The sequence below is a fragment of the Canis lupus genome, chromosome 6, assembly GCF_011100685.1.
Source record: "Canis lupus familiaris isolate Mischka breed German Shepherd chromosome 6, alternate assembly UU_Cfam_GSD_1.0, whole genome shotgun sequence".
Lineage (NCBI taxonomy): Eukaryota > Metazoa > Chordata > Mammalia > Carnivora > Canidae > Canis > Canis lupus.
Genome location: NC_049227.1, coordinates 12,209,172 through 12,231,330, shown reverse-complemented (window position 1 = coordinate 12,231,330; position 22,159 = coordinate 12,209,172). Strand labels below are relative to the sequence as shown.

The 22,159-nt window shown below is 49.4% G+C and overlaps 1 protein-coding gene and 1 long non-coding RNA gene across 3 annotated transcripts in view; one reads left to right on the top strand and one right to left on the bottom strand.

Moving 5' to 3' along the window:
- The window catches only part of RBAK (RB associated KRAB zinc finger), a 51,968-nt gene that overhangs the window by 28,056 nt on the left and 1,753 nt on the right, over positions 1–22,159 (bottom strand). The window contains exon 1 of one of the 2 annotated variants that reach the window (XM_038539541.1): positions 442–491. The exons of the other annotated variant lie outside the window; for it this stretch is intronic. The gene's annotated coding sequence lies outside the window, so the exon portion shown is untranslated. Of the gene's footprint in view, positions 1–441; positions 492–22,159 lie in introns of those variants that run through there. 2 annotated transcript variants of the gene reach the window in all.
- On the top strand, positions 17,910–19,983 carry LOC119875667. The gene is made up of 2 exons (XR_005360631.1): positions 17,910–18,144; positions 19,211–19,983. It is a non-coding gene; the product is annotated as an uncharacterized LOC119875667 (long non-coding RNA).

Below are 22,159 nucleotides of genomic sequence, written 5' to 3'. Positions count from 1 at the left end.
AACCTTTTGATCACGAAAAACTAACAGGGCGGCCAGCACGCGCGCCCAGGAGCTCAGGCCGAGAGCAGCCCACCCACGGACCCGTCGCCCTGGACAAGCCGCCTCCCTTCTCAGGCCCAGGCTCCTCTGTCAACCAGGCAGCCGCAGCCCGGCCCTCCTCGCACACCGGCCCTGCGCTCCACCGGCAGATGCCCCAGGGCACAACCGCAGCCGGCTCCGCACACACTCCTGGGCGCTTAGAGACCCGTCTGCAGGCTGGACAGGGCGACGGCGCAGCAAGCGGGGGACGGGGCAAGGGGAGGCGGGAGCCCCTTGCGCCCCCGGGAAGCCGGGACCCCACGAGTCCCGCGTCCCGGGGAGCGCCATCCCTCCCCGCCCGCGCGCACTCTGGCCGCCCGGAAGATCCACAACCGCCAGGAGGCCCGCGAGCGCACGACCTACCCCGTCGGGACCCGCCGAGCTGCCCCAAGGCTCGCGAGGGATCCGGGCGGGGGCCTGCTCCTCCTGCGCCTCCCGGGGGCCGCCGTTCCCGGGCGCCCGGCTCTGGAACTAGCGCGCAAACTCACTTCGGGGCCGACCACCCTCCGGGGGCCCCAAACGGCCGCCTGACGCCTCGCCGTCCTGCGGCCGCAAACGGCCGGACCCGGGCCCCGCCGCCGCCGCCGCCGCCCGCCGCCACTCGACCGCCCGGCTTCCTCCGGCCCAGGCCCGCGGGCTCCGGGGCTCGCGCTGGGGGGATCCCGCTCGCGCCTCCGCCCGGCCCGCGCGGACCCGCGCCCGTGGGTGGCCGGCCCCGGCCGGACGGCGGACAGCCCGCGGGGTACCGGGGAATCCTCGGCCGCCGGAGGCCGAAGCCTGGAACCGCGGCGAGCGGTGACCTGCGCACGCACAGGAAGCGAGAGCAGCGCGGCCCGCACTGCGCCTGCGCCAACACGCACACAGGCCGAGCTGCACATGCGCACCACGGCGCCGGCGTGCGGGCCCGGGTCCTGCGGGAGCCCCCTGGGGGAGCGGCACAAACACCCGGACTCTGTTTCCCGGGAGTCCAAGCGCCCACACGCTAGGGGACGTCTCGAAAGTCTCCACCTCCTCGGGTGGGTAAGAAGCACCGTGCTCAGAGGATTGACCATCCGGACCTACTGCCCGATGTCCCAGTCGTCTTCGCTCCCGTGAGGAATCGAGGAGACGTGTCGCTTCTAGCAGCGGCTGTGCCTGCGTCCTGGATCCTGGTCCTTTCCTTGCCCTGAGGTCTGTCTGTCGGCTTGGCACGGAGACTTCCACAAGCAGGAGAGGACGGGGAAGGGTTGCACGTGTGCACGTCACTGAACTTTGACAAGTTGCACCAACACACTGGGATACGATTACTACTCAGCGAGGACATAAGAGAGGCGCATGGTTTCTCCAAGAAAGGAGAAGCAAATAGAAAAGGTAGCTTGTCCAAGTTGCACAACGAATGCAAAGTACAGACTGTGGAACAACCGGGTTTCACACACACACAAACCCGAACCATATCCCTGGGAATTTGCCGTCCGACGAATTAAATGTCTGTTAGGTTAAAGTGCCATGTTTTGACGAGGAGGTCCTAAGGACAAGGATTGAGCAGTATTTTGGGGAGAGATTATATAACGGCGCGCCTGGCCAAGTGCTTCTTCGACGCCGCGGGGTGGTGGAGATTAAAAGGAGAATCTCCCGGTCGCCTGGGTGGCTCAGCAGTTGAGCGTCTGCCTTGGGCTCAGGCGGGTGATGCCCAGGTCCAGGGTGGAGTCCCGCATCGGGCTCCCTGCAGGGGGCCTGCTTCTCCCTCTGCCTGCCTCTCTGCCTCTCTCTGTGTCTCTCAGGAGTAAATAAATCTTAAAAAAAAAAACAAAAAACAAAACCTTCAAAAAACCTTCTCCTGCCATCCAGAAAATCCTCTCCACAAATATAGAAAGAAGAGAACGATTGTTATGTTGGTTTATAACGATTTATTTGAGAGAGAGAGGGGGAGAGAGAGGGCGTGAGAGCAGGGGAGGGGCAGAGGGAGAAGAAGAGAGAATCCCCAGCTGACTCCAGGCTCAGCCAGCAGCCCCACGGAGGGCTTCATTCCACAACCCTGACATCCGGACCTGAGCCCAAACCAAGAGGCAGCTGCTTACCTGGCTAAGCCACCCAGGCCCCCCATCCTACCGTTAAATAACCTTTAAACCAGACTGTGTCGCACATCACAGGCAAACCACTAACAAGTTTGCAAGGAGAACCCGGAGACTTGTCTTTCCTTGTAGCTCAGCCCATAGTTCTCATCCTAAGTGGTAAACCTGTTTTCACACCTACAGGACTCGTCAGCACCATTTGCTATGCATTTTTTCATAGTTCATCCTAAATTCACCTGGTAATCGGGGGTGCTGGTCCATCCTAGTTGTCTCTGTGTGAAGGAGGAGAAAAAAGTTCTTACCTTTCTCTGTCAAGCAGGTAGTTTACAGCTCATAGCAAGATGCCTAGAGACCATGCTTACCCCCTCCCGGAGACACAGAGGGACACTATCTTCCTTGAGGTTTACAGGTCAAAGAGATGGCTCCCGGCCCCTTAAGAACAACCTTCCTGGGTTGTAATGTGGGCAATACAATTGTTCAGCTTCAAACGATATTTAGATACATATGAGATCAACAGAGGAAGTATTTATATTACAAGTTTACTCAGGTAATGCTTTTATCTTTTTAAAAGATTTCATATTCCTGAGACACACAGAGAGAGGGGAAGAGACATAGGCAACTGGAGAAGCAGGCTGCCTGTAGGGGGCCTGTTGTCGTGTTGTGGGACTCCATCCCAAGACCCCAGGATCACACCTGAGCCAAAGACAACCCGCTCAACCAGAGCCACTCAGGTGCCCCACTAACACTCTTATGTTTTTGTGGGTTTTTTTTAAGATTTTATTCATTTGTTTCAAGAGAGACACAGAGAGAGAGAGAGAGGCACAGACACAGGCAGAGGAAGAAGCAAGCCCCCGGCAGAGAGCCTGATGCAGGACATGATTCCAGGAGCCCGGGATCACGACCTGAGCCTAAGGCAGATGCTCAACGACCGAACCACCCACGGCCCCCCGCCCGTAAATCTCTTCTAAAAAGTAACAGTAAGTACTCTTTTATACCAATGAACGGGCACATAACCCATTCCCGATTTCCCTTAGCCGAGCTGCTGCATCAAACTAATCCCTCACAAAGGGTGTGCTTCTCCCGAAGCTGCCGATGGCAGTGGCAGTGTAGCCAGGAGCAGTCTTGCCCAGCTCTTGCTGCTAGGAAGTGTGGCTGGTGCCGGAATGCTCACCGAAGGAGTGCTGCAGTTGGAGCCAGGCGGTCACACCTCCCCTGGGCCTGAGCCTAGAAGATCTCCAGGCACATCCCTTCCATATCCTTTTCCGTATTCAGCAGGTAAAGGACAGAAGGTGCGCTGAGCACGTCGGTGAAGACAGGCAGAACCCCAGTCCCCTGGGTCCTGGCCTTCAGCCCCTGCTCCCCCCACCACCACCCCAGTGCACTGCCTGGCTCAGCTGAAGACCGGGACACCCTCCCACCTCTCCCCTCTGGCTCTCTGCCTGTGAACTCTGGCTGCCGTGCCCCTCCCCGTGAACATCCTACTGCGTTCCTGCAACTGACACACGTTGGGCTGCCCCACAACCTCAGCCCCCTACCTCGGCCTCAATACTCTCTGGGCACTGAAATGGACACTCTTTTTTTTTTTTTTTTAATTTTTATTTATTTATGATAGTCACAGAGAGAGAAAGAGAGGCAGAGACACAGGCAGAGAGAAGCAGGCTCCATGCACCAGGAGCCGATGTGGGAATCGATCCTGGGTCTCCAGGATCGCGCCCTAGGCCAAAGGCAGGCGCCAAACCGCTGCGCCACCCAGGGATCCCTGAACTGGACACTCTTAAGGCTCACCCTTCACTCCAGATAGCTAAAATCTGTCATTTCATATTTTCATCTATCTCCTCCTTCTAGAAACCTATTTAACCTGGGAGGGCAAATCTTCACCTCGTGTGTCCGTCTGGGCCAGAAGCAGCAGACCTGCATCATTTCATATTGTTTAAAATCTCTTCATTCATTAGTATTTAAAATAAAAGTTTTCTCTTTCTGTATTTGGAAAAAACACAAATATTTCTCCCAATTTATCATCAAGCTTTATTTATTCTTTCTTTCTTTCTTTCTTTCTTTCTTTCTTTCTTTCTTTCTTTCTTTCTTTCTTTCTTTCATTCATGAGAGATGCACACAGAGAGGCAGAGACACAGGTGGAGGGAGAAGCTGGCTCCCCCAGGGGAGTCCGACGGGGGCCAATCTGGATCTCAGGACCCCAGGACCATGCCCTGGCCAGAAGGCAGAGACCCAACTAAAAAGCCACCCAGGCGACCCAAGTCATTGATCTTTTTAACCTAATGTTTTACTTTATTTTCTGTCATATGGATATTGTTTCTGTGTTCAAATCGTTCACTTCCTCTTCATACTTTTCATCTGTTTAGACACTGTCTTTTTTTTTTTTTTTTTTTTTTTTAATTTTTATTCATTTATGATAGAGAGAGAGAGGCGCAGAGACACAGGCAGAGGGTAGAAAGCAGGCTCCATGCACCGGGAGCCCGACGTGGGATTCGATCCGGGACTCCGGGATCACGCCCTGGGCCAAATGCAGGCGCCAAACCGCTGCGCCACCCAGGGATCCCTAGACACTGTCCTTTGAAGAAGCCTTTCCCACCCTTAATTTCCTAAGTAGTTGCCTCGGTTTGCTCCCGTTTATTTTTCTCTCTTTAATGCATCAGTTTTATTAAGCTAACTGACACCCATCTTCAAGATTTGTAAATCATTCTTCTCTTGAAGTCTTTCCACCATGTTTTCCCAAATGAACAGTCACCTTGACCAGGAAATGCCAGAGGCTAAGAAAGCTCAAGGTTCTAATCTGTGTGAAAGAACCCATTCTTCTTTGAAGCCTCCCGACATGGACGCGTCTTGCTTTGGGGAAAGGGGCAGCAGAAGTATCAGGAAGTGACTGTCAAATCTGAATTCCCTCTTCTTCAAAAATACTGTGTGGATCTGCCTACAGGGAAGCTGTAACAAAGTAGTAAGACAAACCAGCAGCTTTCAGGCTGTCACGACAAACGTACATTCTCTCACTGTTCTGGAGGCTGGGAGTCTGAGATTCAGGTGTGGGCAGGGCTGGTTCCTTCTGAGTGCTGTGGGGGAGGGGCTGTTGCATCCTCCCGCCCTGGCTGGTAGATGTCAGTCTTCTCTCCCTGTGTCATCCCATTCTCTTCTCTGTACTTGGATGTTTGCGTCCAAATTTTCCCTTTAAAAAAAAAAAAAAAAGTTATGCATTCATTTTACAAAGAGAGGACAAGCAAGCCAGGGGAGGGGCAAACGGGGGGGGGGGCAGGGAAGGGAAAGGAGAAAGAGAGAGAGAGAGAGAGAGGAGAGAGAAGCAGACACCCCTCTCGGGTGTGGAACAGACACCTCTCTGGGGCTTGATGTGGGGCTCAATCTAACAACCTTGAGAGCAGGGCCTGGACCAAAATCGAGTTGGATGCTCAACGAACTGCGCCCCCCAACCCCCCCCCTCAATTTTCCCTTCATAAAGGACAGCATGCTACAGACCCCACTTTACCTTGGTTTCTTCCATAAGGACCCCACCACTAAATACAATCACATTCTGAGGGTACCAGGGCGTGGTACACATGAATGGGGTGGTGGGGGTGCGAGGGGGCACACAATTGAACCCTAGCATTTGTACACCTGGTCATGTCAAATTGGCTCTCTCACTGTCTTGGTTATGCTGTAAGGGAAGAGCGCTTACACATTATCTTATCTAAGTATTTTAGTTTACAGGTGAAGAAACGGGGGCCTGGAAGAAGGAAGGATTTGCCTAGGGGCACAGGCTGCTTTGTAACAAAACCATATCGTTCCCACCTCCCCACCACCCCCATCTTTTAGCCAGGTATTCTATCTCCTGCTTTATGTCCTCCAGATTGTCTATCCTCAGGAGTCTGGGCAGACAGAGAAGGGGACAGAGTGAATAGGTTACAGGATTTGAATCAAAACAGCTGAAGTGAATCCTGGGGTCCGCTTTGGTCTTTTGGGTTTCACATCCTTGTTTCCAGAAAACAAATCCTAGTACCCTGCTCTCTCCACGCAGCAAAGAAAAGGAGGAGACATTCCTCCTGCAAATGTCTTATAAGGATAGATCTTGATTGAAAACAAGATTTGCAAACCAACATGGGCAAATTGGTAAGTAGACACCATTTCAGAACATTTCAAAGAGGCGATAATAACAGACGATACACCTTAACCTGACTTTGGGACCCACCAAGTATATGTCAGAGCCAGGGTGCAGGGGAGTATAAAAGTCAAAGACTAAGATTTACCTTTAACACTGAGCTTCAGACACCAGATCTTCGAAGTCGGTATCCAGAACCTCTTCCCGTCTCCCCATCCCAGAATTCTGTTCTGTGAGTTAGCACTGCAAGCCGTCTTCCTAGGGTGTCTCTAGGTCTTAAGGGTCACAGAAGGGAAACAACAGAACCATTACTCACTAGAGAATGACAGGCCAGGGTGAGCAGCCCCTGGCTAGCTGTGACTTAGTGGAGAGGGCAGGTGTTGTTGTTGTGTGATTTTTTTTTTTCCTTGAGTTTTCATTCATTTATTTGAATGAGAGAGAGAGTGAGAGAGAGAACACAGGCAGCGGGGAGAGAGGAAAGCAGGCGCCCCATGAGCAGGGAGCCTGATATGGGGCTTCAATGGGTGCAGACTTCCAGTTTGAGGGAAGATGACCAAGTTCTAGAGACGGAAGTTGCTGATGGCAGCACAACAACGCAAATGTGCTTAAGGCCACTTAATGATACGCTCACCAGTGATTAAAAATGCTGTATTTTATGTTGTGTTATTTTATCACACAAAGAAGGAAAGAGGCAAGCAAGACTCAGATGCCCAGGTGAAAAGCAGAGGAAGGAGGTACGAGGTGTGGAAGAAGCTTCCCCTGAGACCACAGGACAGCCAGTCAGTTATTTTGTGACTGCATCTGTGCTTCCTGGGGGCTTCCCACCTTCTCAATAAAACAGATTCTGCCTCCAATTGGAGGTTTTTCCACTCAGCCTTTGTGGGCACGTCACAGTTTATTCATAGGATACACAAGGAGTAGTGAAATTCCTAGGTCAAGGGTAATACACATGCTCAAAATTTTACATGCAAGCTAGAGCTGATTAACTGCAATCAAGGGGCAGGTTTTGGGTGATCCATGGACTTCTGAAGTCGGGGACAGCATCTGATGTGTGTGGGAGCACACGTACAATTTTCTAGGAGTAGGCTCTCAAAATACCTCTCGGGCTCAGGGACACCGGAGAGTAGAGCATGAACGCTCCCCCAGCACAGAATCCCCAACACAGCATCAGTAAAACAATGTGAGAGAGCTCTGCCAAATTAAGCGACGTAAACTAACTTTTCAATCCAACAAGTCCATGTGCCTGGACCTTCCCTACATACTTATTTCACTCTTGTAAGATCTTACCTTCCCTCGTCTGTTTCCTCCCTCTGCTGCCAGACTGCACCGTGAAACAGGAATAGAAGGATGCAGAGAGCCCCGCATCTGCTGGAGAGGAGTAGAGTGATCCAGACACCCGAGGACAGTTTTGGAGGACGGTTTGCAGGCTGGATCGGCGACATGAGATAGCCTTGATCCTGAACTCCAGAAGTGGACCTCGGTCTCGCAGTTGCAAAACTGGTGGCATCACGATTTCAAAACTTCAAGCTCTGTTACAAAGCAATATTCAAATGACAGCATAGTACTGGCACAAAACAGACACATAGATCAATGGAAACAGAATAGAGAATGTAGAAATGGACTTCAACTAATCTTCGACAAGGCAGGAAAAATATCCTGTGGAAAAAAGACAGTCTCTTTAACAAACGGTGCTGTGAAAATCGGACAGCCACATGCAGAAGAATGAAAGTGGACCATTTCCTCACACCATACACAGAAATAGACTCAAAGTGGATGAAAGACCTAACTATGAGTCAGGTGTCGATCAAAATGCTAGAGGAGAACACAGGCAGCAAACTCTGTGACGTCTGCTGCAGCAACGTCTTACGACACATGTCTCCAAAGGCAAGGGAAACAACGGCAAAAATGAACTATTGGGACTCCATGAATATTGAAAGCTTTTGCCACAGCAAAGGAAACAGTCGAGGAAAACCAAAAGATACCCAACACAATGGGAGAAGATATGTGCAAATGACATATCAGATAAAGGGCTAGTATCCAAGATCTATAAAGAACTTCTCAAACTCAATACCCAAAGAACAAATAATCCAACAAGAAATGGGGAGAAGAAAAAAAAGGTGCTCAGCAGTTGAGCACCTGCCTTTGGTTCAGGTCATGATTCCAGAGTCCTGGGATTGAGTCCCACATCAGGCTCCCTGCGAGGAGCCTGCTTCTCCCGCTGCCTGTGTCTCTCCCTCTCTCTCTGTGTCCCTCATGAATAAATAAACAAAATATGTTTAAAACTCAAATGGGCAGAAGACATGAACAGACATTCCGCCCAAGAGGACATACAAATGGCCGACAGACACATGAGACTACGCTCCACATGGCCTTGGCATCAGGGGAATAGAAATCAAAACTACACTGAGATACCACCTCACACAAGTCAGAGTGGCTAAAATTGACAAGTCAGGAAATGATTAGACGTTGGCAAGGATGTGGAAGAAAGGGGGACCCTTGTACACTGTTGGTGGTAACGTAAGCTAGTGTAGCTACTCTGGAGGTTCCTCAGAAAGTTCCAAATAGACCTACCGTATGACCTGGCATTTGCACTACTGGGTATTTACTCCAAAGACACAAGTGTAGTGATGCCAGAGGGGCATCTGCACCCCAATGTTCATAGCAGCAATGTCCACAGGAGCCAAACTATGGAAAGAGCCCGGATGTCTACAACAGATGAATGGATCAAGAGGACGTAGTGTGTGGTGTGTGTGTGTGTGTGTGTGTGTGTGTGTGTGTGTTTGTAATGGAATATTACTCATCCATCAAAACGTGAAGTCTTGCCATTTACAGCAACATGGATGGAACTAGAGGCTATTCCACTAAGCGAAAAAAATCATCGAAAGACAATTATCATATGATTTCACTTAAACATGGAATTTAAGAAACAAAGAAGAGGAGCATAGGAGAAGAGAGGAAAAAATACAAGACGATATCAGAGAGAGACACAAACCATAAGTGACTCTTAATCATAGGCAACAAATGGAGGGTCGCTGGAAGAGAGGGGAGTGGGGAATAGGACGACTCTGTGACGGACATTCAGGAGGGACATTAAGGAGGGACTGGGTGTTACATGAGGCTGATAAATCACTGACCTCTACCTTTGTAACCAATAATCCATCATATGTTAATTAATTGAAGTGTTTGTTTTTTAAAAAGAAGAAGAATATGGAGGGCCGTGTCCTCTTTGAAGAGAAATCAGCACTATCCACCTTAATCTAAAATAAATTCTTGGACACATAGTCGTAAATATTAAAAAAAAAAAGGAAAGGAAAGAAAAACGTGGCTAAATGACCACATCCCCATTAAGCGACAAGTATCATTGAACAGTGAACAGATGAGACTGATTGGTGATGACCACAAACATCATGAAGGGAAGAAGACATCTCTGTATTATGATTCCCCGAGAGACACCTTTCAGTGTCCTCTTTAATAACCTAAAATAACATACAAACATGTCATCAAGGCAAGTTAAAATGACACCCTGGTTCTCACAGTTTTAATAACGAAGACTATCAAACAACATTTACAGTTAGAAGAACATGAGGGAACTAACCCGTCTGGTTATAAGTATATCTGATGTATTATATAAGTATAATAAAAACAAAACCTATCCAGAATATGTAACAAAGTTATAGTTATGCAGCAGCTGAAAATCTCATCACAAAACTACGTTGGAACAGCATGTGTTTGGAAACTATGACTGTTTCAGAACTATTTAAAATAAATACGTAAATAAAAACTAGAGAAACAAGTATACTCTAAGGGCAACATTTTCAAAATGAACAACTGAAAATTCCTGACGTATGTTTGGCTGTCACAATCCTTTGGGTTTCTAATTTATATTTTGAGGGTAATTTCCTCCTCACCTTTGTCCCAGTGCATGAAAATGGGACCCTCCAACCTCTACTCAGCAGAGATTCAAATTAAGTAATGTGAAATATTTGATGTGGCCCAGGAGGGGATGGACGTGAAAAAAACCCCTGGTTTCTTTTTGTCTCTCCATGGACTCCTCCATGGACTCCCAGCTCCTAGGAGTACAACACGATAATCCATTGAGCTCGTTATGGCAAGGTCCTGGGTTCTTCTTAGATTATCTGGTGAAAGAAACTCCTGTGTTCCTGACTTCCTACCGAAAACGTTGCGTCTCCCGGGGCTCAGGGATCTGCAATTGAGAAAGAGAGGAAGGACGTCAGATTGTAAGGAGGCAACTCTCCAGATATAGAGATTATTCACCTTCTCAGTCCATGTAATCAGAGTTGAGACGAATTTATAAGTCCACTTTATCCCTAATCATTCGTTCTAAAACCCCAGTTCATTTTCAAGTATGACTTTTGGACTTTGGTGATCCTGGCTCCAAAAACTTCTTCATGTACCTAAGAACAGTGCCCAGTCATCTACTTTATAGCCAGGGCTCTAGGTGATTCTGTTCAGGGACCAAAACAAACAACCTTGAGAGGATGTTGCTTTAGACTGGACACTCACCTTGGTCCCTTTGTGCTACTTAGAGTCTGAACTAATCACCATACCGCAAACATCACTCACACATCAACATCATGAACCATGAGTCCAGATGCCTAATCCCCCATTCTAACCCTACATCCCGATGTTCAACCATAACACCTAGTCCTAAAGTTGGTCAGTGCTATGTGGTCTGAATGTTTGTATCCCACCACGCACACCCCAATCATATATTGAGATCCTAACCCACAAGGGATGGTGCTAGATGGGGCCACTGGGATGATTAGGGCATGGTGGGGCCCTCTTGAATGGGATTAGTGCTCTGATAAAAGAGACCCCAGTGACCTGGCTCTCCCCTTCCACCATGTGAGGACACAGCCCAGAAGGTGGCAATCTGCAACCCAGGAAAGGTCTGACCAACCCAGTAAAGGTTCTGACACTCTGATCGCAGACTTGTCCCCTCCAAATTGTGAGAAATAAATGTCTGTGTTCATAAGCCATCCATCCACTCTGTAGTCCTCTGATGTAGGAGCCTAATTAATGGACTAACAGAGCTATAGTTCACATGAGTTAAACCCAATCTTTTACTTAATCCTCTACCCAAATCTATAAGTTTATGTGTCGATCACAATAAGCCATGCTGAACTATTATTTCTTAAGCTTCACTTGTTCTGACAAACTTCCTTGACCAAAAACCTGAGGGGAAGGGTATAATTGAACAAAATGGGACACTGGTCCGGAAGCAGGTAGGGAACATGAAAAATGCACAGGCAATCTGGCCGTAAGCAATGTGCTTGAAAGGAAATTTGGATGAAAGCATAACTAGACATAATTTCTTTTGTATTACTAGGTAGGTAGACTCTTCCATCAAATATCCTACTGTTAGACATATACTTTGTTGTAAATAAGTCCTGTGGTTGATACCTGTGAGGGATGAAAGGCCAAAAATGAATTAGAAAGTCTGGGGATCCCCGGGTGGCTCAGCGGTTTGGCGCCTGCCTTCGGCCCAGGGCATGATCCTGGAGTCCCACATCAGGCTCCCTGCGTGGAGCCTGCTTCTCCCTCTGCCTATGTCTCTGCCTCTATCTCTCTGTCTCTCTCTCTGTCTCTCTCTCTTTCTCTGTGTCTGTGTCTCTCATGAATAGATAAATAAATTTTTTTCCTAAGATTTTTACTTATTTATTCATGAGAGGCACAGAGAGAGAGAGAGGCAGGCAGAGACCCAGGCAGAGGGAGAAGCAGGCTCCACGCAGGGAGCCCGACGCGGGACTGGATCCCGGGTCTTCAGGAGCACACCCCGGGATGCAAGCGACACTAAACCGCTGCGCCACCGCGGCTGGCCCGCTGTGCCACCGCGGCTGCCCTGGATAATAAACTCTTAAAAAAGAAAGAAAGAAAGTGAATACAATAATTTATGGAATCAATTGAAAACTTACTCACTTTCCACAGAAAATCAACATTTCATGAAAGCTATCATTTGGGCCCCATTGCCGTGAATGGAATTATTTCAGCCATGCCTCTGTGGACAAACTGGTTTCCCCTAGTCTGGCCCCCACACATCTCCCTGAGGTCATGCCTATGTGTGGTTGTGAGCATGTGGCTGGGACCTGAGTCAGCGTCTGGCTGCGTGGCTGCTCGACTTTACAGTGTGTGGGAAGGCTCATGTGGTGGGGCAAGGGGAGAGGAGCGTGGTCTAGCAATTGGATTCCTCAGATTTCCTCAATACACAATAAGTCATGGTGCCTGGACCCGTGAGGACACAGACGTACCTCCCCTCAGGCCGATGACCTCGGGGCCTCCATGGTCCCTCTAGGGTATGAGGGTGCGATCTCGCCCCCACACCCACAGATCTGGATCGAAAGCCTGGATCTGGAAGACAAAGAGATCCCTGAGAAGACAACCTCCAGGTGGACTCCCCCTCCCTCCCACTCTGCAAGTCTCGTCCTGAATCCCATGTCCCTCCACGTCCCCCCCCCCTTCCATTGTCCCACCCCAATCCCCACAGCCCACCCACCTCCTCGCACTCTTCCCTGGACACCCTGGTCCTCCATCCCATGGATCGGATGAATTGCAATCGCAGTTTTGTGGAAACAAGGGACGCTGGGAACGGTTCTTCCCATAAAGGAATGAAAAGATGGCTTGTTTGGGGGCCTGGTTGTCCTCTTCCATATCATTGGCCAGGTAGCTGGAGAAAGACATGAGGTTGCTGGGTCAGGAGGAGCAGGACAGGAAGGACCCCCCACCTGAGCTCAGCTTCCCAGAAAAGATGCAGTCGGCTTCCTACCCAGCGTCGTAGAGCGCCCCCCAGTCATCAAGAAGGCACGGCTGGGCAGAGACTTCTCCCGCTTTGAGGAGAAAGACAACTCACCCAGAAGCTTGAGGGCATATGCTGCTCTGTTTTCCCATCCCTGAGCCCACCCCCTTCCCTTCAGCCTGTCTGTGCACACCCCTGTCGCCCTGTGGAGCAGGGGCATGTATACAGCTCCTGCTCTATTTCTGTAGTCCTGGCTTTCCTCCCAAATGACTAATATAGGACTGGGTTCATGTAGGTGCAGTAATTCAACATGCACTTGTTTCTCTCTTCCCATCGCCTCATGGTCCCTGGGCACATCAGATGTACTTTGTAAGTTTTTGTTGAATGAATAAATGAATGCTTTCTCTCACGGTCAAGGGCAATACTGATTACCCTCCTCGTAGACCCGACCTAACTTAAACATTTGCAAAATGTAAGGAATTGTCTGAGTGTTTTTGAGAGCCTGGTAATATTTTGACAAGACCTGCCTCAACAGGTGTCTCGTGTAATGGGATTGGGGAAGGGGGGAAAGGGGCAGAAGAGGGTAGTGAATGAGAAATAACGGTGGTCCAAAATGCCCATGAGACTAGAATTTTAACAGAAAGTGCTACTAGGGTGCAGAAGTCAGGGAGGTTAGGGGGGCATCTGAAGATTTTGGGGTTGGAATCAATCTTGAGGAAAGGTCGTTTCTTCAGGGAGACGTGCAAAATCACCTAGACAGGAAACACAGTACAGAAACGGAGGGAAGGGTCCTTGGAAGGATGAAACACGAAGAGGGTGCACAAGTTGGACGGAGACGAGGGGGTTGGAGCTAAGCTGGAAACTCTGACCTTGACCACTAGCACCCCTGGCCCATGAGATTGTTATGGAGCGCAGAGCAGGAGACGATGCTTTGGAAAGACTTCAGGCATATAGCACCCACTGGCTTGGGACGGATTTGTAAGAAACACCAGCGGGAGCCTTTACGACAGATCTGTGCTATGTCTTGAGGCTGAATTGAGGCATTTGTGCTGGAATGCAGAGGAGGAGGACAGTTATGCTTGGTATTGCCATGGGAAGAAGACAGATCTCAAGGATCAGAACTGGCTGCTGCTTGAGCTAGTTGCTTGGGGCAAGGCCAGCGTCTGTTCTTTTCCTTCACTCCTCTTTGGAGAGTTTTTGTTTCCTTCTCTTCAGGGGGTCTCTTAGCTGATGTTAGTGGGCATTTGTGTTTGCAAATAATAGTATAAAAAAACCCCTATACTCTAATTCTACTGTTTTTATACACAGACTAAACAGCTCAAAAAAAAAAAAAAAAAGATAAATGAATAAATAAATAAACCCGCAAGATTTAAAGAGTTACAAACAGGTTGAAAAAAAGAGCCGAAAGATCAGAGTCCACTTCTGCCCTCCTTCCTCCCAGGTTATTGACTACTGCTGATGGATGAGGCGAAATACTCACAGTGCCAGGAAGAAATGAATTCGCTGGTACTGCCAGGAGAAGAGACCAGCGCGGCTAAAATAGGCGATGACCATGGACAAGAGGATACTGGCGGAAAGAGGAGAAAAGCCGTCATAGAAGGGTCCCATCCTGGGAGAGGAAGACCAGTGAGGTGAGGGGACAGGAGGCTGGAGCAGGTGGTGCCTCTTTGACATGTTGGGTGAACCTGCTTCTTTGGTGTCAGACAGTTGGTTACAAACTGGGGAAGGCAAGGGAAGAGTTTCAGGTGCTCCCAGGACGGGAGGTTGTGCTGGTTTGAGGGCTTGTGTTTAGGACAGCCAGCTTCAGGAGGGTCTTTGATAAGCTGGAGCCAAAGGAAGCCCCCCAAGAGCAGAGAGGCAAAGGGACTTAGGTAGCAACAGCCAGAGGGGCACACCTGGTGCTCAGGTCCCAGGGATTCTGCAAAAGCCACGAGGTCCCCGACAGAAGTCTTGGTAGGCATGAGGTTGGAGAGAGGGTTGAGGAGGGCTTTCCCCTGCCCCAGGACAGGTGTTGGAGCAAGAGTCTATCTTAGTGGAGAACAACAATACCTTGTCGGATACTCTCAGATCTTTGTCCCAGGCCAGAAATCTTTTAATGACAGGATCCTCTGTGAAAAGAGGGCAGATGTCTGTCAAGTTGGCAACTGGAATGGGGTTACTGTGGGAACGTTCCAGAGCAAAGAGAACAGTACCTCCCCTGGGGAAGTTTCAGGATGTAGCCAAGGGTGAGGCTGATTGGGCAGAGGGGAGAAAAGACCATGGACTGGCCAAGAAAAGTTGGCGGCTCCCCCTTGTCGGGTGACTGAGGAGAGAGGCAGGTGGTCAGCAGTGCATCTGCAGGATGGGATCTGAAGTAAGTAGTGATGCTGTCTCATCATGCATGGATGTGCCACTGCAGAGACCATAACATCATCCGCTGTCATTTTCTCATTCCACAGTGGCAATCGGGGTACAAAGATGGCCTGTCCTCCCCTCCCCGCCCCCGCCCCGACACAGCCGAAGGCACTTAGATTCAAAGGCCAGTAAGCGCTAAGATGTCTCAGGAGTGCAACTGCAGCTAAGCTTTCTCATCCCTCTGTCATTTTAAAGTGTCCCCGATGAGGGGTCAGTATGGAGTCCTCCAAGGATGGAGAGAGAGAGCTCAGCGACCTGCAAAGAATTATTTTTCCATTGGAAAAGCGTCGCCGTTGGAAGTTTCTGGTGTTTTCAGGAAAAAAGAATAAGGTTGGAGGGTGCTGTTCCTACCGAGCAGCCTGTTGAACGCCTCGTGGTGCTCAGGGAGCACTGAAGATAGCCGCTGTCTCTTCAGCTTCATCTTGAGGCCACTCAGTGTCTCCACCACCCAGATGTCGTTGGCCTCAGGGGCTTGTCTCCTCATCGGATTCGATGTCTCTCTTCCTTCCGCGGGACTGAGGCAAGGGGCAGGGGTCTACAAAGGGGGCTGAGTGAAGAAACCAGGCTACAGTACAAAGCTTCTTCTGTCTTTGGAATTCAGCCACGCTTTCCACACCCCCAAACCCAAACTCCCTCTTCATTTCTCTGTGGCCTCATAGATGATTGGCCTCTCCAAAACCACCTTTCATCTTTGTCCTTCATTCATATGCATTTGCCCCCATTCATCTTTGCCACTGTTTCATACCTCCCACCACGCCCCTCAAAACTCTTCCCTGGTAGATCATTTCTCCCATGAGGATAATGGGATAATTCCTGTCTTCCTTTATCTCCTCTTTGGATGTCATCTCCTAACCCTCCTTCCTTGCTTCCTGGGTTTTCCTTCCAGTGCGATACCCTTGTCCCCGGCTCCCGGCTCTCTTCTCCAATCCCTGGCTTTCTGAATCTCTCCTGTCACGTGCAGTCTAGTCAGACACACCTTCCTGGCTTCTGTACCCATTTGTACTCACTAGTCAAGCCTGTCAAGTCCCTTCTCCCTCCTGCTTCCTCACCTGATGGTCCTGGGCTTTCTTCATCTACCACGGCCTCCGGGGGGGTTACCCTGATGTGCTAGGCTGGGGCTCTGGCCCTCAGACTGGGCGGACGGTTGACAACTGGCCATGATTTCTCCCAAGCTCTTTGTGCCCTCCCAGGAGACTCAGACCCTCCTCTTCTCAAACTCCCCTTCTGGCTTCTGGGTGAACCCAAGCCCTGTTATCCCTTCTCTAAGCCGGGGCCAAGCTAGGAGTATGGACATGCTCTGCGAAGATGCTCTTGTCCACCTCCGTTGCCAAGAACCATGGAGTCCAGTCTTTCCAATCAGGAAGGTCAGAAGCCTCTGATGTCATGCACCATTCCAGCCTGGCAGCCATTTTGAAGGAAGACACGTGCAACTGCGAGACCGAGGTCCACTTCTGGAGTTCAGGATCAAGGCTATCTCATGTCGCCGATCCAGCCTGCAACCGTCCTCCAAAACTGTCCTCGGGGTGTCTGGATCACTCTACTCCTCTCCAGCAGATGCGGGGCTCTCTGCATCCTTCTATTCCTGTTTCACGGTGCAGTCTGGCAGCAGAGGGAGGAAACAGAACGAGGGAAGGTAAGCTTACAAGAGTGAAATAAGTATGTAGGGAAGGTCCAGGCACATGGACTTGTTGGATTGAAAAGTTAGTTTACGTCGCTTAATTTGGCAGAGCTCTCTCACTTGTTTTACTGATGCTGTGTTGGGGATTCTGTGCTGGGGGAGCGTTCATGCTCTACTCTCCGGTGTCCCTGAGCCCGAGAGGTATTTTGAGAGCCTACTCCTAGAAAATTGTACGTGTGCTCCCACACACATCAGATGCTGTCCCCGACTTCAGAAGTCCATGGATCACCCAAAACCTGCCCCTTGATTGCAGTTAATCAGCTCTAGCTTGCATGTAAAATTTTGAGCATGTGTATTACCCTTGACCTAGGAATTTCACTACTCCTTGTGTATCCTATGAATAAACTGTGACGTGCCCACAAAGGCTGAGTGGAAAAACCTCCAATTGGAGGCAGAATCTGTTTTATTGAGAAGGTGGGAAGCCCCCAGGAGCACAGATGCAGTCACAAAATAACTGACTGGCTGTCCTGTGGTATCAGGGGAAGCTTCTTCCACACCTCGTACCTCCTTCCTCTGCTTTTCACCTGGGCATCTGAGTCTTGCTTGCTCTTTCCTTCTTTTGGTGATAAAATAACACAACATAAAATACAGCATTTTAATCACTGGTGAGCGTATCATTAAGTGGCCTTAAGCACATTTGCGTTGTTGTGCTGCCATCAGCAACTTCCGTCTCTAGAACTTGGTCATCTTCCCTCAAACTGGAAGTCTGCACCCATTGAAGCCCCATATCAGGCTCCCTGCTCATGGGGCGCCTGCTTTCCTCTCTCCCCGCTGCCTGTGTTCTCTCTCTCACTCTCTCTCTCATTCAAATAAATGAATGAAAACTCAAGAAAAAAAAAAATCACACAACAACAACACCTGCCCTCTCCACTAAGTCACAGCTAGCCAGGGGCTGCTCACCCTGGCCTGTCATTCTCTAGTGAGTAATGGTTTCTGTGTTTCCCTTCTGTGACCCTTAAGACCTAGAGACACCCTAGGAAGACGGCTTGCAGTGCTAACTCACAGAACAGAATTCTGGGATGGGGAGACGGGAAGAGGTTCTGGATACCGACTTCGAAGATCTGGTGTCTGAAGCTCAGTGTTAAAGGTAAATCTTAGTCTTTGACTTTTATACTCCCCTGCACCCTGGCTGACATATACTTGGTGGGTCCCAAAGTCAGGTTAAGGTGTATCGTCTGTTATTATCGCCTCTTTGAAATGTTCTGAAATGGTGTCTACTTACCAATTTGCCCATGTTGTTTGCAAATCTTGTTTTCAATCAAAGATCTATCCTTTATAAGACATTTGCAGGAGGAATGTCTCCTCCTTTTCTTTGCTGCGTTGAGAGAGCAGGGTACTAGGATTTGTTTTCTGGAAACAAGGATTGTGAAACCCAAAAGACCAAAGCGGACCCCAGGATTCACTTCAGCTGTTTTGATTCAAATCCTGTAACCTATTCACTCTGTCCCCTTCTCTGTCTGCCCAGACTCCTGAGGATAGACAATCTGGAGGACATAAAGCAGGAGATAGAATACCTGGCTAAAAGATGGGGGTGGTGGGGAGGTGGGAACGATATGGTTTTGTTACAAAGCAGCCTGTGCCCCTAGGCAAATCCTTCCTTCTTCCAGGCCCCCGTTTCTTCACCTGTAAACTAAAATACTTAGATAAGATAATGTGTAAGCGCTCTTCCCTTACAGCATAACCAAGGCAGTGAGAGAGCCAATTTGACATGACCAGGTGTACAAATGCTAGGGTTCAATTGTGTGCCCCCTCGCACCCCCACCACCCCATTCATGTGTACCACGCCCTGGTACCTCAGAATGTGATTGTATTTAGTGGTGGGGTCCTTATGGAAGAAACCAAGGTAAAGTGGGGTCTGTAGCATGCTGTCCTTTATGAAGGGAAAATTGAGGGGGGGGTTGGGGGGCGCAGTTCGTTGAGCATCCCAACTCGATTTTGGTCCCGGGCCCTGCTCTCAGGTTGTTAGATTGAGCCCCACATCAAGCCCCAGAGAGGTGTCTGTTCCACACCCGAGAGGGGTGTCTGCTTCTCTCTCCTCTCTCTCTCTCCTCTCTTTCTCTTTCCCTTTCCCTGCCCCCCCCCGTTTGCCCCTCCCCTGGCTTGCTTGTCCTCTCTTTGTAAAATGAATGCATAACTTTTTTTTTTTTTTAAAGGGAAAATTTGGACGCAAACATCCAAGTACAGAGAAGAGAATGGGATGACACAGGGAGAGAAGACTGACATCTACCAGCCAGGGCGGGAGGATGCAACAGCCCCTCCCCCACAGCACTCAGAAGGAACCAGCCCTGCCCACACCTGAATCTCAGACTCCCAGCCTCCAGAACAGTGAGAGAATGTATTTTTGTCGTGCCCACACCTGAATCTCAGACTCCCAGCCTCCAGAACAGTGAGAGAATGTACGTTTGTCGTGACAGCCTGAAAGCTGCCTGGTTTGTCTTACTTTGTTACAGCTTCCCTGTAGGCAGATCCACACAGTATTTTTGAAGAAGAGGGAATTCAGATTTGACAGTCACTTTCCTGATACTTCTGCTGCCCCTTTCCCCAAAGCAAGACGCGTCCATGTCGGGAGGCTTCAAAGAAGAATGGGTTCTTTCACACAGATTAGAACCTTGAGCTTTCTTAGCCTCTGGCATTTCCTGGTCAAGGTGACTGTTCATTTTGGAAAACATGGTGGAAAGACTTCAAGAGAAGAATGATTTACAAATCTTGAAGATGGGTGTCAGTTAGCTTAATAAAACTGATGCATTAAAGAGAGAAAAATAAACGGGAGCAAACCGAGGCAACTACTTAGGAAATTAAGGGTGGGAAAGGCTTCTTCAAAGACAGTGTCTAAACAGATGAAAAGTATGAAGAGGAAGTGAACGATTTGAACACAGAAACAATATCCATATGACAGAAAATAAAGTAAAACATTAGGTTAAAAAGATCAATGACTTGGGTCGCCTGGGTGGCTTTTTAGTTGGGTCTCTGCCTTCTGGCCAGGGCATGGTCCTGGGGTCCTGAGATCCAGATTGGCCCCCGTCGGACTCCCCTGGGGGAGCCAGCTTCTCCCTCCACCTGTGTCTCTGCCTCTCTGTGTGCATCTCTCATGAAAGAAAGAAAAAGAAAGAAAGAAAGAAGAAAAGAAAGAAAGAAAGAAAGAAAGAAAGAATAAATAAAGCTCGATGATAAATTGGGAGAAATATTTGTGTTTTTTCCAAATACAGAAAGAGAAAACTTTTTATTTTAAATACTAATGAATGAAGAGATTTTAAACAATATGAAATGATGCAGGTCTGCTGCTTCTGGCCCAGACGGACACACGAGGTGAAGATTTGCCCTCCCAGGTTAAATAGGTTTCTAGAAGGAGGAGATAGATGAAAATATGAAATGACAGATTTTAGCTATCTGGAGTGAAGGGTGAGCCTTAAAGTGTCCAGTTCAGGGATCCCTGGGTGGCGCAGCGGTTTGGCGCCTGCCTTTGGCCTAGGGCGCGATCCTGGAGACCCAGGATCGATTCCCACATCGGCTCCTGGTGCATGGAGCCTGCTTCTCTCTGCCTGTGTCTCTGCCTCTCTTTCTCTCTCTGTGACTATCATAAATAAATAAAAATTAAAAAAAAAAAAAAAAGAGTGTCCATTTCAGTGCCCAGAGAGTATTGAGGCCGAGGTAGGGGGCTGAGGTTGTGGGGCAGCCCAACGTGTGTCAGTTGCAGGAACGCAGTAGGATGTTCACGGGGAGGGGCACGGCAGCCAGAGTTCACAGGCAGAGAGCCAGAGGGGAGAGGTGGGAGGGTGTCCCGGTCTTCAGCTGAGCCAGGCAGTGCACTGGGGTGGTGGTGGGGGAGCAGGGGCTGAAGGCCAGGACCCAGGGGACTGGGGTTCTGCCTGTCTTCACCGACGTGCTCAGCGCACCTTCTGTCCTTTACCTGCTGAATACGGAAAAGGATATGGAAGGGATGTGCCTGGAGATCTTCTAGGCTCAGGCCCAGGGGAGGTGTGACCGCCTGGCTCCAACTGCAGCACTCCTTCGGTGAGCATTCCGGCACCAGCCACACTTCCTAGCAGCAAGAGCTGGGCAAGACTGCTCCTGGCTACACTGCCACTGCCATCGGCAGCTTCGGGAGAAGCACACCCTTTGTGAGGGATTAGTTTGATGCAGCAGCTCGGCTAAGGGAAATCGGGAATGGGTTATGTGCCCGTTCATTGGTATAAAAGAGTACTTACTGTTACTTTTTAGAAGAGATTTACGGGCGGGGGGCCGTGGGTGGTTCGGTCGTTGAGCATCTGCCTTAGGCTCAGGTCGTGATCCCGGGCTCCTGGAATCATGTCCTGCATCAGGCTCTGCCGGGGGCTTGCTTCTTCCTCTGCCTGTGTCTGTGCCTCTCTCTCTCTCTCTGTGTCTCTCTTGAACAAATGAATAAAATCTTAAAAAAAACCCACAAAACATAAGAGTGTTAGTGGGGCACCTGAGTGGCTCTGGTTGAGCGGGTGTCTTTGGCTCAGGTGTGATCCTGGGGTCTTGGGATGGAGTCCCACAACACGACAACAGGCCCCCTACAGGCAGCCTGCTTCTCCAGTTGCCTATGTCTCTTCCCCTCTCTCTGTGTGTCTCAGGAATATGAAATCTTTTAAAAAGATAAAAGCATTACCTGAGTAAACTTGTAATATAAATACTTCCTCTGTTGATCTCATATGTATCTAAATATCGTTTGAAGCTGAACAATTGTATTGCCCACATTACAACCCAGGAAGGTTGTTCTTAAGGGCCTGGGAGCCATCTCTTTGACCTGTAAACCTCAAGGAAGATAGTGTCCCTCTGTGTCTCCGGGGGGGTAAGCATGGTCTCTAGGCATCTTGCTATGAGCTGTAAACTACCTGCTTGACAGAAAGGTAAGAACTTTTTTCTCCTCCTTCACACAGAGACAACTAGGATGGACCAGCACCCCGATTACCAGGTGAATTTAGGATGAACTATGAAAAAATGCATAGCAAATGGTGCTGACGAGTCCTGTAGGTGTGAAACAGGTTTACCACTTAGGATGAGAACTATGGGCTGAGCTACAAGGAAAGACAAGTCTCCGGGTTCTCCTTGCAAACTTGTTAGTGGTTTGCCTGTGAGTG